The sequence below is a fragment of the Hesperophylax consimilis genome, chromosome 3 (genome assembly GCF_061612785.1).
Source record: "Hesperophylax consimilis isolate HC1 chromosome 3, BYU_Hcon_1.0, whole genome shotgun sequence".
Lineage (NCBI taxonomy): Eukaryota > Metazoa > Arthropoda > Insecta > Trichoptera > Limnephilidae > Hesperophylax > Hesperophylax consimilis.
In genome coordinates, this window is record NC_142838.1 from 43,548,663 (window position 1) to 43,566,569 (window position 17,907).

The following is a 17,907-nucleotide window of genomic DNA, read 5'->3' on the forward strand; positions in this document are numbered from 1 at the left end:
TCTGTCCAGCCCTTTTAGGTCCATGGTATTTATACAAGCACGTCTCAAGCATAAAGAAAGGCCACCTTCGTGGCAAAATTTACTAATTATATTTAAATTTAAAATCGAAAACCTCCTTCACCGTAACTCAGCCCGATTTCTTGCAACCCATATTTTTACATTTCTTGCAATCATAGGTATATTGATAACGGTCACCGGATAAATCATCACAACGATAATTCATCACATCTTTAAAAAGTTATATTTAAAGTGATGGAAAGTGATGAAACAAAAACTTTATTAACTGGGTTAAGTAGGTTAGGTTAGGTTAAATTTTTTTTCATCGTTTCTAATGACTTTATATCACTTTTTAAAAGTGTGTTGAGTTGTCACTGTGTTGAGTTATCATGGAACCATTGATAACACATGTTACTTATAAATTGTAGATTTTAAATTTTAGTACAGTATTATATAGCCCTGAAGAAGCTACGTTTGTAGAGAAAACCGGTCTACATTATGTATAATATATAAAAGTGGTATTCACATTTGGCATATTGGTGGAAAATATTACTATTTGGAATTTAAAACGTATGCAATGATTGTCTAATACCTAGCCAATCGTCACAGTACCTGTTTGCCTATACAGTTGCCTTGAAACAATCGAGATGGAAACACAATCGTGTCTTCATAGTTATTTCGTCACATATTCAGAGGACCCAATCCCAATATGGTCGAGTGGGACGAGTCCTACCCCCGAGGGTGCAGTTCCCGCCCTTGAGTTCACATCTCAATACGGCAGCGTCCCCGCGTACGTGTTAATCTCGCTACTGAATAAAGATGGTAAATTGAACAATTTACTTTTTCTCTTCGTTCGTATTGCACTTCAGGAGTAATGCTATGCAGCTAGGGGTGGCAACTGCTGCCTGCGTCTGTCTCTAGGGGCGGGGAGAGCAACCCTTAACGGAATCTAAATTATTTCACCCTTGATGTGTAACAATTTTTTATCCTCTGAATTTCTATTCGCCTAATTGTTCCTTCAATTTTTTAGAGCGATGAGATTTTCATAGATTCGTCAAGAAAGATGGCTTTTTCAGCTTCTGTTAAAATGTATATTCATGTCCACTAACAGGACATTTCTCTAAACTACTGGACAGAAGAATGGAACGCCAGTCAAAGATTTTCTCATATTTAAAAGATCAAATCAAAAATTTCCTCTGACAACATAAGATTTGTAAGTAGGTACTTCAATAACTACCTACATAATTATTGGAAACTAACTGTTATTTTAGCATTTTTTTAATTAAGTAATTTTTCGATATGTCCAAAGGAACGTCACTATCTCAATAATAAATCTTTATTTAATTTTTTTCAGGCAACTAGGTACCAAAAATTGAAAAACATGCGAAAATCGAAGAAAATCCACATTCACGGATTTCACATCCAAAAAAGAATATTTACGGAGCCATTAAAACGGCTACCATCTAACCAGAAACGGAACGTACAAACAAAATTGCAAGGCAGACGGAATGCCAAACTGTCAAGTTAAATTAGGACATGGCTACGTTCAATCAATTTCTCATTTTTTGTGCAATTGTCAAAGTGTGCTGGCGTCTGATACATGTTTTGTTATTATATTATGGAAAGAATTATTTCCTGTCTACAAATTAATTGCATATATTGAATACCTTCTACTTAATCCTAAGCGAGTAACGTTATTTTACGTTAACTCCAAACAGGAGGGCATGAGGAAATTAATTTCCTATGTCACCATTGGGATGCTTTGTGGAGTGTGGAGGGTCTTAATGAGTAAATAATGGAATGAACCTGAGTCTTGAAGAGACCATGTTGTCAGAAGGAGGAAACACAGAGACTGAAAAATCGTTCCACAGCCGAGTTGTTGAACTAAAGAACGAGTCGCATTAACGACCTGTTCGCATGTGACAAACGTCAAGTGTGTACAAAAATGAAATTCCATTAGAGCAATTATGTTATACCTGCACATACTAGGAGAGAATCAAACCAACGACGCTTCGGTTTGAATCTGACACATAACCACTTGGCCACTAACAGGCCGAGTTTGTTAAAAGATGTATTATCAGTCAGAAAGTTTTCTAGTTTAATGAGAAATCCGCTAAATTGACAACGCTTAAAACCCCACAAATTATTTAGGGAAGTCCTTTGTCCTATAGTGACATCATCTTATCAAACTACATACCATTTCCCTTGGACCCAGACCTACAGATAAATCTGATCTAAATGTGAAGATTACGTTCGGATTACGAGAGCAATAAAATTGCGGATTGAGACCTTCGGATAGCCATTGATCAAATCGGATTTATTCGGTCGGAAAAGGGAATATCCGAATAACTTATTTAACTTAGTTTTGATATCCTACCATATACGGATCAGTAGTTGAGGTAATCGGATTACCCTTCAGGAAGAAAACTCTTTCAAAATTGGAAAATCTGAATCTTTGTACATTTGTAGGTACCTAACCTGAATGAATTATTTATGTGAAAAATAAAATTGTGAATTAACTTTAAATAACACATCTCATTTTAATTTGTTCTTCGAATTCAAATTTTAAGACCCGTCGAGGGGTCTAGCGCAATGAAATCGATAACTTTAAAACATCGGATCGATAGGCGTAACTATCGATGATTTTATACCGATTTCCCGAGCACGGTTGCGTTGTTGACACCCAGACCGATATTGATAATGCAAATTGACATACGCTAGCAAAACTGGCGCATCTGTCTATGAATTGACATTCCCGGACGTCAGACGGCTACGTAAAAGTTATAAATACTAAAAACTTGATAATGTCCAATTGAAATAAAAGCTTTAATAAACATTGGCAGCGTGTACTCTTTGACACTAAATTCTTCACACGGTCTTTACACGGAGAACTATGAGTATGGCTGATTTATTTAAATCATGTTAAAAACTTGATTGCAATCCATTTCTAATAAATATCAATCAATTCAGAATATGTCGGAACAAGTTTTCATGCAGGTGTCCTTTTCCTGATAAATATAATGACGAAATGTTACAGTATTACATTTCTTTATGAACACGTGTTCCGACATCCTAGTAAAATGTTGGTGTTTTATCGACAGTTTGAAACCTACCAAGGCCTGCAATCCTGTTTTTAACAGGAATACGAATAATTTGACAAGTTTTATTCGTGTAGTTGGACTAACAAATTTTGTTTCTCCGAGATTATTTCAAGTATCCGATTTAATTCAATTCTAAGAGCTTAGTTAGTTCACCTACATTATTTAATAAACCCGTTATTTTTCATAACGAATGACACTATCCAAAAGATAGTGCATATTGACAAATTATTCGATACTTTGGAGGTCGCGCTGAAAGCAGCGGCTTTTGTCGGATTCATATTCTGACCGTGCTTGCAAATATCGCTAACTGACCATAGATGACGGATTTCATCAATATTGCATTGACAATCTTATCGATCGTCCGTGCTAGACCACCTAGGAGGTAAATGCTCATAGTTTTGTTGTGGTGCAGAAGTAAGAGAAAAAAAACTGTTATAGTAAAAATTTGTTTAACCACGCGCATCCATCTATCGCACCAAACAATTGGTGGCAGTCTTGTCTACCTTACTGTGAAGTAATAATAGCCGTAATATTGGTTTCATAATTAACCATGCAATAAAATGCATTTGCGTGTCAGCCAACACAAGCTACAGTGAAATAATATGCAACATTGTAGTGCATTATATTCTTGGTTAAGTAACATTTTCTCTTCTCGTCGTTCTCATTCATTATATATAATAGTACTGCTTTTGTAAATGTGCACGGAGAGAAATCGATTTTTGGCCTCGCGATAAATTAACAGACCTTATTAATAAAACATCAATTTAAGAATATTTGCATTGATAATATATCATGACGATGCAAAGAATTTTCCTTGTGATGCAAAAATATTCGGATAATCATGAACACGTGTTCCGACATCGTGATATTATATTCATAATCTACTAAGAGTTTTTCAGGAAATCTGTTGATACATTCGCAGGACCTGCAATCCCGTTTTTAACCGGAATTATCAATAATTTGCAGAGATTCTTAATAAATTAGTAATAGTCATTTTTCTCCGTGTGTTTTACCTAATTGTGTTTTACCTAAGTGTGTTTTACCTAAGTGTGTTTTACCTAAGTGTTTTTTACCTAAGTGTGTTTTTCTTAAGTGTGTTTTACCTAAGTGTGTTTGCATGAACACTTCTGAATTTTTTTTTTCGGCACTTATAATATGACAACATTTTCTTGTCCTAAATTATTAAGGACCACCATTCAGAATTGAAAGTTGAAAGGACATTAGCAGTGTTTTTTGCGACAGATTTAACAGATCCGAATAGCCAGGGAGTTCTCAACAAGTTCACAACATACCCAAATTGGAAATACCATAGTTCAAATGCAACTCTAACTCTCTCCGGACAGTTGGAAGAAGTTGGGACTCATGGGGCAGTATTCACATTTAAAAATAACTGTCTTCTTTATTTTTGTACCGCATTATGCACGCGGAATTTGTAATTTTGTTTCCCCATAAAATGTAAAATTGTATTACCCACACTTCGGGTTCAATGGGCAAGTTTTGCGATATATGAACTCGAGCAGACTATTAAAGCGTAACAAAGTTCCTAGATAACGCCAACAGTAGCTAGGATTCTTGATACGGGCACCTACAAGTACGGGAAGCTGTGAGACTGCACCAGGCAACAATGCACAATGCATGTCAGTAGACAGTTGTGCGCCGATAAGCCAGACGTTACCGTATGCACCATGCAATTAATAGGAGAACACTATTCTGCAGTCAACAAACTTGTAAGAATAACAATCATTGCTAACTGGAAGCGCCTTTCCGGCAAATAGCCAAAGGACCCAAATCAGCGCCAAGTAATATTACGTAAAATAATTAATTTTCTTTAGTGAGGATAAATTTAACGGTGGTTCCTACGCTGGGATGGGGGGGAAATTTAAATAACATTTGAGAACTGGGACTGGAAGACAAAAGATGTGGAGCGAAATAATTTGGTTTTAAAAACTAGGTAGAACTGAAAAGATTAGAAAAAGATGTTAAGTAAGCACATGGACAGCAGAAAAAATCATTTATATAACCTGTCAGTAAAGAAAATATTGGCAAATAATGGTTTATAATCGATGAAACTTAGACCATTTGGGCCTTTTTTACTATATGAATAAATCACTTGCCGTTTTTATACGTTCTTGAGAAGAGTAAAAATTTTTAATATTTTTTCTGAAATAAAAGAAGTTTCACTTTCAACCCTTTTTATGAGGTCTGTCAAAGAATGTAATTTAAAATTCTTTAAAAAAAGGTTATTAAAAAAACAGGCAGACCTTAAGATATATTGTTTTATCTGTGAATGATAAAGTTAATAATCAAAATGCGTTTCTCAATACATACTTCAGTACTTATTTAGAAACGCGTTTTTCTAAAATCTTTTGTTCAAAGTAAATTTCATAACATATGAGATTAAGGACGGGTTCTTGAGAATTTGAAAAATTCTTCAAATTTCATTTTCAAGTTCTGTGAAAGTCCTGTTATTATTTCAGTTATGTCAAGTAAAAATATAATAACAGAACTTGAATAGGACATTCACAGAACCCGAAAATTCACGTTGAAATTTGATAAATTGTTCAAATTCTATGAAACAACCATAGTTTCTAAGTCATGTTTTACAACACTTTGCGTTTTACTATAAGAGTTGAATATCCTCTTGATAAAAACACCTTTGCGTTTATGATTATTTTGTTGCGATTCAAAATGGTTCCTTGGCAAACTTTTTATCCGCATCTGCGGGAATAAGCCAATCTCATTTTACAATACCTAACCAGTCTGCACTTTAACGACTGAGCAATTTATGATTTAGTATTCGTTGGCAGAATAACAGCAATAACTTCGGTGTTTTTCCCAACTTGCCAACATTATACGTGCTGCACATTTTTCGAAGTTCATAAAATATACCTACATTGTTTATTCTCAATGAATTGAGAAGCCAAACAATGGTAAAAAGAAATTTACATTAAACTAAATTCATAATCATCAAGTGTACTTGTCTTAATTAAACCGATTGTATTTAAATTGCATTGACAAATTTATGAGGGTTGCAATGAAATCTAATTAATTTCAATGGCGTTCATTCATCTAAAACCTTCAGCCCTGATTTCACGTAACTGAACAACATGAATAAGTTGTAGAATTATTCAAACAAACACAAAAACCAAAATAAGGATTCGAAACATTATGAAAAAGGCTGACGTCTGTTTATGGATTCTTCCTTTTGACAAAATATCCCAACGTCAGTTTGTGTTTTGTCTCGATGTAGATCTGACATTACGCACATGGACCAGTAATCGAATCATCCCTCAATGAATATTATTGTCGAGGGTTTATTTTTAATTTTGGCCCCTTCACGCTCCCCGCAATGATAATTGTTATCGTAATATTTATAGTGTCGACCCTCGCAGCATCCCTTTGTATGGACCTGTCACCATATTTTATCTCTAATACCGCACGCAGTATTTTGAATACAATGGTTTGGTATCTAACTCCAAGGAATGAAGAAATTACGTAGGTTGCCAAAAAGATATATGAACGAATAGAATTGTAATTAATGAGGAACCTACCTCCAAAATTATTTCACGTGTTGTAATTGCTTACATGTGATTTCGTTGTCTGTTTTAGTAATTACACGTGTAATTTGCCTAATCGTTAATTAATTAACTGGAATCACTGGCACCGTGCTTTTGAGTCCTTAATAAATGAAGCGAATTAATAAGCGAAGCTTAATGCTAAATCGCTGTTTTGATTAATCTTTATAACTAATTAGTGTATATTATGAATACTAAAAAATATGCTATAAATTGAAGGTTTTTCTTTCGTTTCGCTTGATTAGAATACAAATAAAATAAAAAATTACTCAATAAATATAAATGTAAGCTACTAAAAAAAATATTTTTCAATAGAAATGTATAAACGCGTAAAGGAAACAACTTTAAAAAATACAGTATTATAGCTAAGATTATCTGTGACAGTTTCATTTGAAACTTTTTAGATTTCTTATAAAATTAGTTGCAAAATAATTTTTTTTTAAAAAGAGTTTTGTGCTTGAAATCGAACGTTTCTAGACTCTATTTGTCCAGCGATTTTAATGCCTATTACCTGCAATATAATGTATACCAAGAATATACACATTTTTGGCTTGTAGCTTCCTCCCAAAACGCTGTGTGAAATATTAGTGTGTAATAATGGCCTTCAATGGTTTTAGATAGATTAATGGTGAAATGCGAGGGGATGTATGAAAATTTTACGAAATTAGTGAAATTGGAAATTTTGTATGCTACTTAAAAAAATAACATTGATTTTTTATGCGTTTTATTTTGAAAATGTAGTGAAAATAACGATAGCTACCTACTTGACAAATTTTTTAGATTCTATTTTGGAGGAATGTCGCCTGAAGGGCGCAGTACAAAGCCAGAAAAATGTGAAAAGGAAAAGAGTGCAGTTGTGGAATAAAACGGGTCTATAATATGATTAAAATAAATACAATACAAACATGAAAACAGACAATTATTAATAATAAATTGGCATATAACTGCAGGGTCTTAACTCTTAACAATGTTCTGTCTTTAATGGACATCAATGTTAATGATAAACTGGCATATCATTACAGGGTCTTAACTCTTAACAATGTCCTATATTTAATGGACATAAATGTTAGTAATAAATTGGCATATCACTAAAGGGTCTTAACTCTTAACAATGTCCTATATTTAATGGACATCAATGTTAATGATAAATTGGCATATCCCTACAGGGTCTTAACTCTTAACAGTGTCCTATATTTAATCGACATCAATGTTTGAGTGTCGCTGGATACCACACTTGACGAATAGATTAAGCGCTATATATTTAATGCCAGTGCAAGTTTTTGTGATAACAACTGCTGGTGAGTGGTGGGTAGGGAGAGGAGGGGGGGTGGGTTGGGAGATAAATGGCGCACAACTTTACTGTTCAGTGTTCATTCAGTCGTAATATGGTATACGGAACTCACTTAATCACACAACCTTGCAAATGAAGGGTTGACCTATTATTCCCTTACAGTTTCTACAGCAGCTTGACACATACAAAAGATTTACCAAAAACCCTAACCCATTTTAGGATTTTACTCACTTATGTGTTTTGGGTTAAAACAGATCCTAAAGGACTCTCAATATCAGAAGGTTGTTTTTAATAAAAGAATATTGAAATTCACTGAGTTTATTTGAACACATTGTAATACGCGACAATAAAATTTACATGGACGATTCTAGAATGTAGACGGTAATGTAGAAGGTACAACCAGTCGGGTCCAGCGGGAAATCAAGAATGATTCGGTCGGCTCACTGGCGGACCGTTGTGTTGAACACAGAATGTTGCCATAATCAGGAAATTAAATTAATAATTATTTTGTGCTGTTCGCTGTCAGGTCGCTGGTAGGTACCGTCTACACCATATTAAATTTATCAATTTCTTGCAGCTAACCTAAAAAATATTACAAACCACGCGATTTAAACAAATCATTTGAAGAGTAAATAAAAAAATACAATATATGATTATTTATTCATTGAATTTAACTTAAAGAAGAAGAACTTAACACATAAGAACACACCACCAATCAATCATCGTCCTGCACTCTAGTTCAATGAACTCAAATTTGATTTGAATTTACAGGTCGTTTGCAATATTGGAACTGACTGTGGGAAGAACTCAGATTAGCGATATAGTAACAACCTATTATATTTTATCAAAACAATATTTTCACTGTGTCATTTTTAAAATTGGAACTGATTTCTCAAGAATTAAGATTATTCCGTAATTTTTCACGGGTTTGCGCTAGTCTATTATAAAGATTGCGTGAAAGATGTTTGAAATAATAATGTTTGTTTTTATGTGACACCTCATAAGGCAGTTTCACAAATTATTTCGACTAAACTGTACTAAAAGTTATTTATTTCATTAAATTAAAATAATGCCAGAAAGGGAATTCGCGATTAAGAAAGAAGTATTTTTGTGTGAATACCGCACAAGAGTCCCAACTGCTCCCAGCTGTCTGGAGCCAGTGAGATCCCCAATTGGAGTATGTTGTGAGGCTGAAGGTTGTAGGAAGGGGAAGGAGATGAGGAAGAATGGGGGAGAGTACCTGGCTATTCAGATCTTGTCACCAAATACGGCTAAAGCCATTATTCATTTTATTTATTATTTTTATGACATACGAGAGCGCCCCTGTCATGTTGCCACCCTGTTGGGCAGCGTTGTGAGGCAGGTTAAGGTAGGGAAATGACTATTTTAAAGATACAAAGTCAAGTAGTTTATTCACAGTTCTCCTCATTAGATATTTCTGTTTCGATTCCTGTTGTATGGGTGTTCTGTGTTACATCATGATTTCCTCATCCCATGTTTGTTGATTTGACAAAATAAAAAATAAAACCTTCGTGTTTGCGGCGCTGTTGGTTGTGTTGGTATTTCTTCATAACTTTAATGGTTTCCTCACCTCATGTTTAGTTAGCCATATCTTCATTTCAAGCAATGTTTAAATTCTCTATGGTGGTCTTACACCAGGGCGAAACCGAGAGGGTCTTCCACTCTGGAACATGCCACAAGAATAATAATATAGCATTTATAAAGCGCAGTTTCATGTTTTTCACTTGAAGTGCAATTTACTTCAACAAACTTAAAAACGATAATTTAGTATTAGTGGTCATGTTCTTAAAATTATTCCTACAGTGTGCCTTACCCAATCAGTAAACGATATATTACGATTATTTTTAAATGAACAAGTTGTGAAATTATGTACATATTAGTTCGACCTTCCACTAAAACGACTAAAATCTAAGATCCGCGGCGTATATTCAGAAGATCCGAGCCGTATATCCAGAATTCGGGTCTCCTTAATCAAGATCCGAGCCGTATATCCAGAAATCGGATCTTCTTAATCAAGATCCGAGCCGTATATCCAGAAATCGGATCTCCTTAATCAATATCGGGTTTCCTTATTCAACATCCGATACGTATATCAGGTATCCTTTTTAAGGTATTACTATTTGCGGTTCCATTTTTACTCATGGTCCTTGCAAACGAACGTAAAAAACATTATCTATTATTGAACCCCTTTCAAACATGACTATCCGTGTTCTGATCCATTATTACTAGCTATTTAGAATCCTTGCTTCGAAATTTCTGAGAAGCTAGCCAAAACGATTTTCCATTAACACCCCTTTCACCACCTCCACATTAATTGGTCCCTCCCCTTTCTTCCGGCGTCTGGTGCGCGAATTTACATTCGAGTCAGTCTTTTAATCGAGTTTGCACGTCCACCGAAGGTATACTTCTGTTCAGCTTAATGACTGCGGAATGCAGACATTTGGAAAAAGTGGAACCTACCTCGTATGTAAAACACACCTTTCCCTGCGTAAATGTAACGTGTAGCAAACGCAGGGGATATGAAAGGACCGGATCGTAAAGTCTAGGGCAAAACAATGAAGGTAAAAAGAATGATGCGATAGATTTAACGCGTAAGTGGATGGAAGAAGACCTCGAGGACGCCTCAGAAAGTCATTGGACTCATTTTGGATGTGTCTCTCAATGATCTAGCAAGAAATCTGTTGCATTATGTCCTTCACATGGGTGAAATAAGGTATCTATAAGTTATTTTGTTGGGTTTTAACATTTAATGTTGTAACTATTTTGGTTACGTGAGTCTTTATTGATGCAATGCAGTTTATGGTTCTGCTGCTGAGAAGTCCGTTGTGTTCTACGGTTCTGTCAGACCCCAATTGACATAAAGCGATTTCTGTAAGACCCTGCGCAGAAAATTTATAAAAAAATCAGTGAACAGCGCTGCATACTGTCACCTTACTGTAATGAACTTAATTTTTGTGCAGGGTCTTATACCACTCGGCTTATGTCGTTTACCGACCCGTGGGACGACGGGCTTCCATGGAATTTTTAAGAGAAAGAGAAAATATTGTTAGAATATCGGACTGGGCTTTTATTTGATACATGTTATGTTGTACAACTTTAATTTTTATGTAAGTATGTTTGATAATGCAATAACCGCCAAGAAACCCTGAACTAACTCATATTGACTTTTTTCTTGTGCGGTTATCTTAACCTGTTGAAGGCCGGAGCATAAAACAGAAAAATATTAGTGGAAGCCAACGTTTTAAGCTATTAAACGTTTGGGCTAGTGTGGGCTACCAAATGATGATGATTTTGTTATTCATACATTTTTCGAAGCATTAAGGTCAAAATCGCATCGCCAATCATTCTAATAAAGATCAAATTAGAATGCTCGCATGTCCCACGTTCCACTGTTTACCCAGAAAAAAATAGGGTCTGCAATATTAAGAATAATGCAAGAGAGAGAATTCATAATTCGCACGGCAATTGCCACTGTGATTCCTCAAGATCTACAAGGTTTCAAAAACTTATGTATATTTTTATGAAATTTCGGTATTTTTAATGAATGATCACTGCTTACATGACAAAAAAATTGAAACAATGCGCCTGGCACTTTTTAAGCAATAAATCAAAACCCCCATCGAGAGTCCGAGTTCTAATAACAAGAAAATACTAATATCACAAAATATAATATAAATGTGATACATTAAATATATAATAAAAATAAAAATAAAATATATATATTTTACACATAACATAATATTATAAGATTGAATCTAAGTAAGAATCGTGGCTCCCTTATCAGGCACAAGAGCTTCTCTTTTCTGATAAGGTATACATGACCAATTATGAACCTTAATATTATATTTTGCAAAATATGTATGTATTAATGTAACCCATATGATGTATATTAAAATTATAAAAAAAAATAAAAATTTAAGAGAACGTGTTTTTGTATGAAATCAAAATTCTAAAATACAGAAAACTGAAAACTTTATTTTGGGGACATGTTGGCCATGCCTGACTTAGATGTTTGCCGTGCAACAGAGGGAAAATTTATTTTTTGTCTGAAATAAATCCAATTTTTTTTCGTGTTTTGGTGTATAAATAAATAGCATGCCTTTGGTACACACTTAGTTATTCCATTTTAAAATCACGAACACCCTTTTAAATGACCCCAAAGAATAAAACACTAGAAGTGCCTCCATACAAGTATTGAATGGAAACAAATGTTCCATTTAGCCCAACCGCCCAGCCCATTCACCTGAAATTGTAAGTCTCAATACCATTTTGTAACAGTTTTGTATGGGGAAATGTAGGCCCAAAACTGGGAAATATTTTGATCACGAAATTTATTCTATGGATGACCCTGTGTTAATATTTGGAAAATGTTAATCACAAAAAACGAAAGAAAACTTAAGTATGAATGATTCGAGTTGTGCTTTGAATACACAACCAGTGTTGCCAAGTTAGCATATTATATGCTAAATTTGGCATAATTACTCCTCTATGTTTAGCATAACTATTATGCTTTTAGCATATAGCATATTTATTTGGCTTATTTTTACAGAAACATGAAAATAATAAAAACCAATTTTTTAACTAACAAAAACGATTTAAAAACTGGTGTCTCAATGGAGAAACATAGTTCACATTAAATGGGAATCCTTGACTTCCACTGTATAGTTTTGGAATTAAGCCATGCAATATAAATATGCAGCTAATAATAACCCCTTCGGTGATTTATGTCAGTTTGCAATGTCTATTTTAACATTGCCGTATTCAAATGAGTCTGGTCAGAACAAAACTCCGAAATCGTTTGGCGGTGAGAACCCTGAATGCCATTTTGCACGTGAGATTTGGCCAAGCCAAGAGAGCAGGAAAGTGCTGTTATTCTTACACTGTTCCTGACGAAGCACTACGCTGTATTGGGACCAAAGAAAGTTACGACTCCGTCTCTCAGCCTTCCACATCAGCTGCTGTTAATGAAGAAGAAGAAGATGAAGATATTGATATTTTATTTCTAAATTAAATTTATGTTAGTTTTTTTTTGTATTTTTTAAAGTAATTTAGCATTTTTCTGGCATATTTTTCCCATCACTCTATATCTCAATAATTTATGTTGGCTTTTTTTTGGCATTTTTCAAAGGAATTTAGCATATTTCTGGCATATTTTTCCCATCACTCTAGCATATTTTGAAGTAGTTGAGTTGGCAACACTGTACACAACAACCCGGCCCTAAAGCCGGGCCCTAAAATGACGGCCCTGGCGGAACTCTCGCATTTCGCACAGAACTGAAATAATTACCGGGGTTCTAATTAAATTTATACATGAGCTGGAGATGACAAAACGTGTACGCGAATATAATATACCTACAAGCCATCAAAGCTGATAGTAATTAGACGGCTTCGCTTGACCGATTCACGTAGACTGGCTAGGAGCGGGATGCTAATGGCAACTTAATTAATGAAGAAACATGATGAATTATTATAGAATGGGTGTTTTTGGACAACTAAGGCGATGCATTGCGAAGTAATGCCAAATAAAACTTAATCATGCTTTTTTAGTTTGAAAATTTAATCGATTAGAAATGTTATAGATAATTAAATAGTAAGGACGGCTTGAGTAAGATCAAGAAAGGGACGCTCAGATGGTTGGGCATGTAGAGCGAACGAGTGAATAAAAGAGTGTAAGAAGAATACACGATGGAATGTGAATGGTAGCAGAAGTCGGGGACGTCCGAGGAAGACATGGCACGACCAAGTGAATCAGATACTTGACTCGGACCATGTCAAGAGTCAGAATAATAGAAGAATATATATGAATGTGAATGAGGCAAGAAGTGTGTGGTGAGGCCGAGTTGTTTGGCGGTCCGTCCTCTCTGCCTACACCTGAGGGGAAATAGCGTGATGGTTAGTTAGTTATGTTATTATTTAAGTACTGTCAAATATATGAATTAATAACATAACTTGATTAGAACTTTCACCGAACATGAATTTTACCGTTGAAATTTGATGAATCATTCAAATTCTGGAAAACAACGCGTCCTAATTCTTTTATAAATCAAGCAAGTCTCGATTCTCCTTTGTGACGATTTGAAATAAACATTAAACATACAAATTTAAAAAAAATTATAAAATATGTTTTATAGATAAATATTTAATATAAAAAAACAGTGTCGAAATTACGGGCAATAGAAGGTGGTAAACATATTTACACCCTAATTGACAAAAAGTCATCTCACTCTGTTCGTTTCTTATTTTCTTTTAACATGTCTTTCTGCATTATGCTAGTCAAACACGAGAGATATAATCTCATAATATAGGTCATGCCCAAACGTTACAGTGTCCACCATCAGGCAGATAATGGACCCTGATGCTGTCCAAAACGTTGGCTAAATAAGGAGGAAGCACAACACGGCATAGTAACCCAATAATACTTTTAACATGTCTTTCTGCATTATGCTAGTCACACACGAGAGATATAATCTCATAATATAGGTCATGCCCAAACGTTACAGTGTCCACCATCAGGCAGATAATGGACCCTGATGCTGTCCAAAACGTTGGCTAAATAAGGAGGAAGCACAACACGGCATAGTAACCCAATAATACTTTTAACATGTCTTTCTGCATTATGCTAGTCACACACGAGAGATATAATCTCATAATATAGGTCATGCCCAAACGTTACAGTGTCCACCATCAGGCAGATAATGGACCCTGATGCTGTCCAAAACGTTGGCTAAATAAGGAGGAAGCACAACACGGCATAGTAACCCAATAATACTTTTAACATGTCTTTCTGCATTATGCTAGTCACACACGAGAGATATAATCTCATAATATAGGTCATGCCCAAACGTTACAGTGTCCACCATCAGGCAGATAATGGACCCTGATGCTGTCCAAAACGTTGGCTAAATAAGGAGGAAGCACAACACGGCATAGTAACCCAATAATACTTTTAACATGTCTTTCTGCATTATGCTAGTCACACACGAGAGATATAATCTCATAATATAGGTCATGCCCAAACGTTACAGTGTCCACCATCAGGCAGATAATGGACCCTGATGCTGTCCGAAACGTTGGCTAAATAAGGAGGAAGCACAACACGGCATAGTAACCCAATAATACTTTTGACATGTCTTTCTGCATTATGCTAGTCACACACGAGAGATATAATCTCATAATATAGGTCATGCCCAAACGTTACAGTGTCCACCATCAGGCAGATAATGGACCCTGATGCTGTCCGAAACGTTGGCTAAATAAGGAGGAAGCACAACACGGCATAGTAACCCAATAATACTTTTAACATGTCTTTCTGCATTATGCTAGTCACACACGAGAGATATAATCTTATAATATAGGTCATGCCCAAACGTTACAGTGTCCACCATCAGGCAGATAATGGACCCTGATGCTGTCCAAAACGTTGGCTAAATAAGGAGGAAGCACAACACGGCATAGTAACCCAATAATACTTTTAACATGTCTTTCTGCATTATGCTAGTCACACACGAGAGATATAATCTCATAATATAGGTCATGCCCAAACGTTACAGTGTCCACCATCAGGCAGATAATGGACCCTGATGCTGTCCAAAACGTTGGCTAAATAAGGAGGAAGCACAACACGGCATAGTAACCCAATAATACTTTTAACATGTCTTTCTGCATTATGCTAGTCACACACGAGAGATATAATCTCATAATATAGGTCATGCCCAAACGTTACAGTGTCCACCATCAGGCAGATAATGGACCCTGATGCTGTCCGAAACGTTGGCTAAATAAGGAGGAAGCACAACACGGCATAGTAACCCAATAATACTTTTGACATGTCTTTCTGCATTATGCTAGTCACACACGAGAGATATAATCTCATAATATAGGTCATGCCCAAACGTTACAGTGTCCACCATCAGGCAGATAATGGACCCTGATGCTGTCCGAAACGTTGGCTAAATAAGGAGGAAGCACAACACGGCATAGTAACCCAATAATACTTTTGACATGTCTTTCTGCATTATGCTAGTCACACACGAGAGATATAATCTCATAATATAGGTCATGCCCAAACGTTACAGTGTCCACCATCAGGCAGATAATGGACCCTGATGCTGTCCGAAACGTTGGCTAAATAAGGAGGAAGCACAACACGGCATAGTAACCCAATAATACTTTTAACATGTCTTTCTGCATTATGCTAGTCACACACGAGAGATATAATCTTATAATATAGGTCATGCCCAAACGTTACAGTGTCCACCATCAGGCAGATAATGGACCCTGATGCTGTCCAAAACGTTGGCTAAATAAGGAGGAAGCACAACACGGCATAGTAACCCAATAATACTTTTAACATGTCTTTCTGCATTATGCTAGTCACACACGAGAGATATAATCTCATAATATAGGTCATGCCCAAACGTTACAGTGTCCACCATCAGGCAGATAATGGACCCTGATGCTGTCCGAAACGTTGGCTAAATAAGGAGGAAGCACAACACGGCATAGTAACCCAATAATACTTTTGACATGTCATAATATAGGTCATGCCCAAACGTTACAGTGTCCACCATCAGGCAGATAATGGACCCTGATGCTGTCCAAAACGTTGGCTAAATAAGGAGGAAGCACAACACGGCATAGTAACCCAATAATACTTTTAACATGTCTTTCTGCATTATGCTAGTCACACACGAGAGATATAATCTTATAATATAGGTCATGCCCAAACGTTACAGTGTCCACCATCAGGCAGATAATGGACCCTGATGCTGTCCAAAACGTTGGCTAAATAAGGAGGAAGCACAACACGGCATAGTAACCCAATAATACTTTTAACATGTCTTTCTGCATTATGCTAGTCACACACGAGAGATATAATCTCATAATATAGGTCATGCCCAAACGTTACAGTGTCCACCATCAGGCAGATAATGGACCCTGATGCTGTCCAAAACGTTGGCTAAATAAGGAGGAAGCACAACACGGCATAGTAACCCAATAATACTTTTAACATGTCTTTCTGCATTATGCTAGTCACACACGAGAGATATAATCTCATAATATAGGTCATGCCCAAACGTTACAGTGTCCACCATCAGGCAGATAATGGACCCTGATGCTGTCCGAAACGTTGGCTAAATAAGGAGGAAGCACAACACGGCATAGTAACCCAATAATACTTTTGACATGTCTTTCTGCATTATGCTAGTCACACACGAGAGATATAATCTCATAATATAGGTCATGCCCAAACGTTACAGTGTCCACCATCAGGCAGATAATGGACCCTGATGCTGTCCGAAACGTTGGCTAAATAAGGAGGAAGCACAACACGGCATAGTAACCCAATAATACTTTTGACATGTCTTTCTGCATTATGCTAGTCACACACGAGAGATATAATCTCATAATATAGGTCATGCCCAAACGTTACAGTGTCCACCATCAGGCAGATAATGGACCCTGATGCTGTCCGAAACGTTGGCTAAATAAGGAGGAAGCACAACACGGCATAGTAACCCAATAATACTTTTAACATGTCTTTCTGCATTATGCTAGTCACACACGAGAGATATAATCTTATAATATAGGTCATGCCCAAACGTTACAGTGTCCACCATCAGGCAGATAATGGACCCTGATGCTGTCCAAAACGTTGGCTAAATAAGGAGGAAGCACAACACGGCATAGTAACCCAATAATACTTTTAACATGTCTTTCTGCATTATGCTAGTCACACACGAGAGATATAATCTCATAATATAGGTCATGCCCAAACGTTACAGTGTCCACCATCAGGCAGATAATGGACCCTGATGCTGTCCGAAACGTTGGCTAAATAAGGAGGAAGCACAACACGGCATAGTAACCCAATAATACTTTTGACATGTCATAATATAGGTCATGCCCAAACGTTACAGTG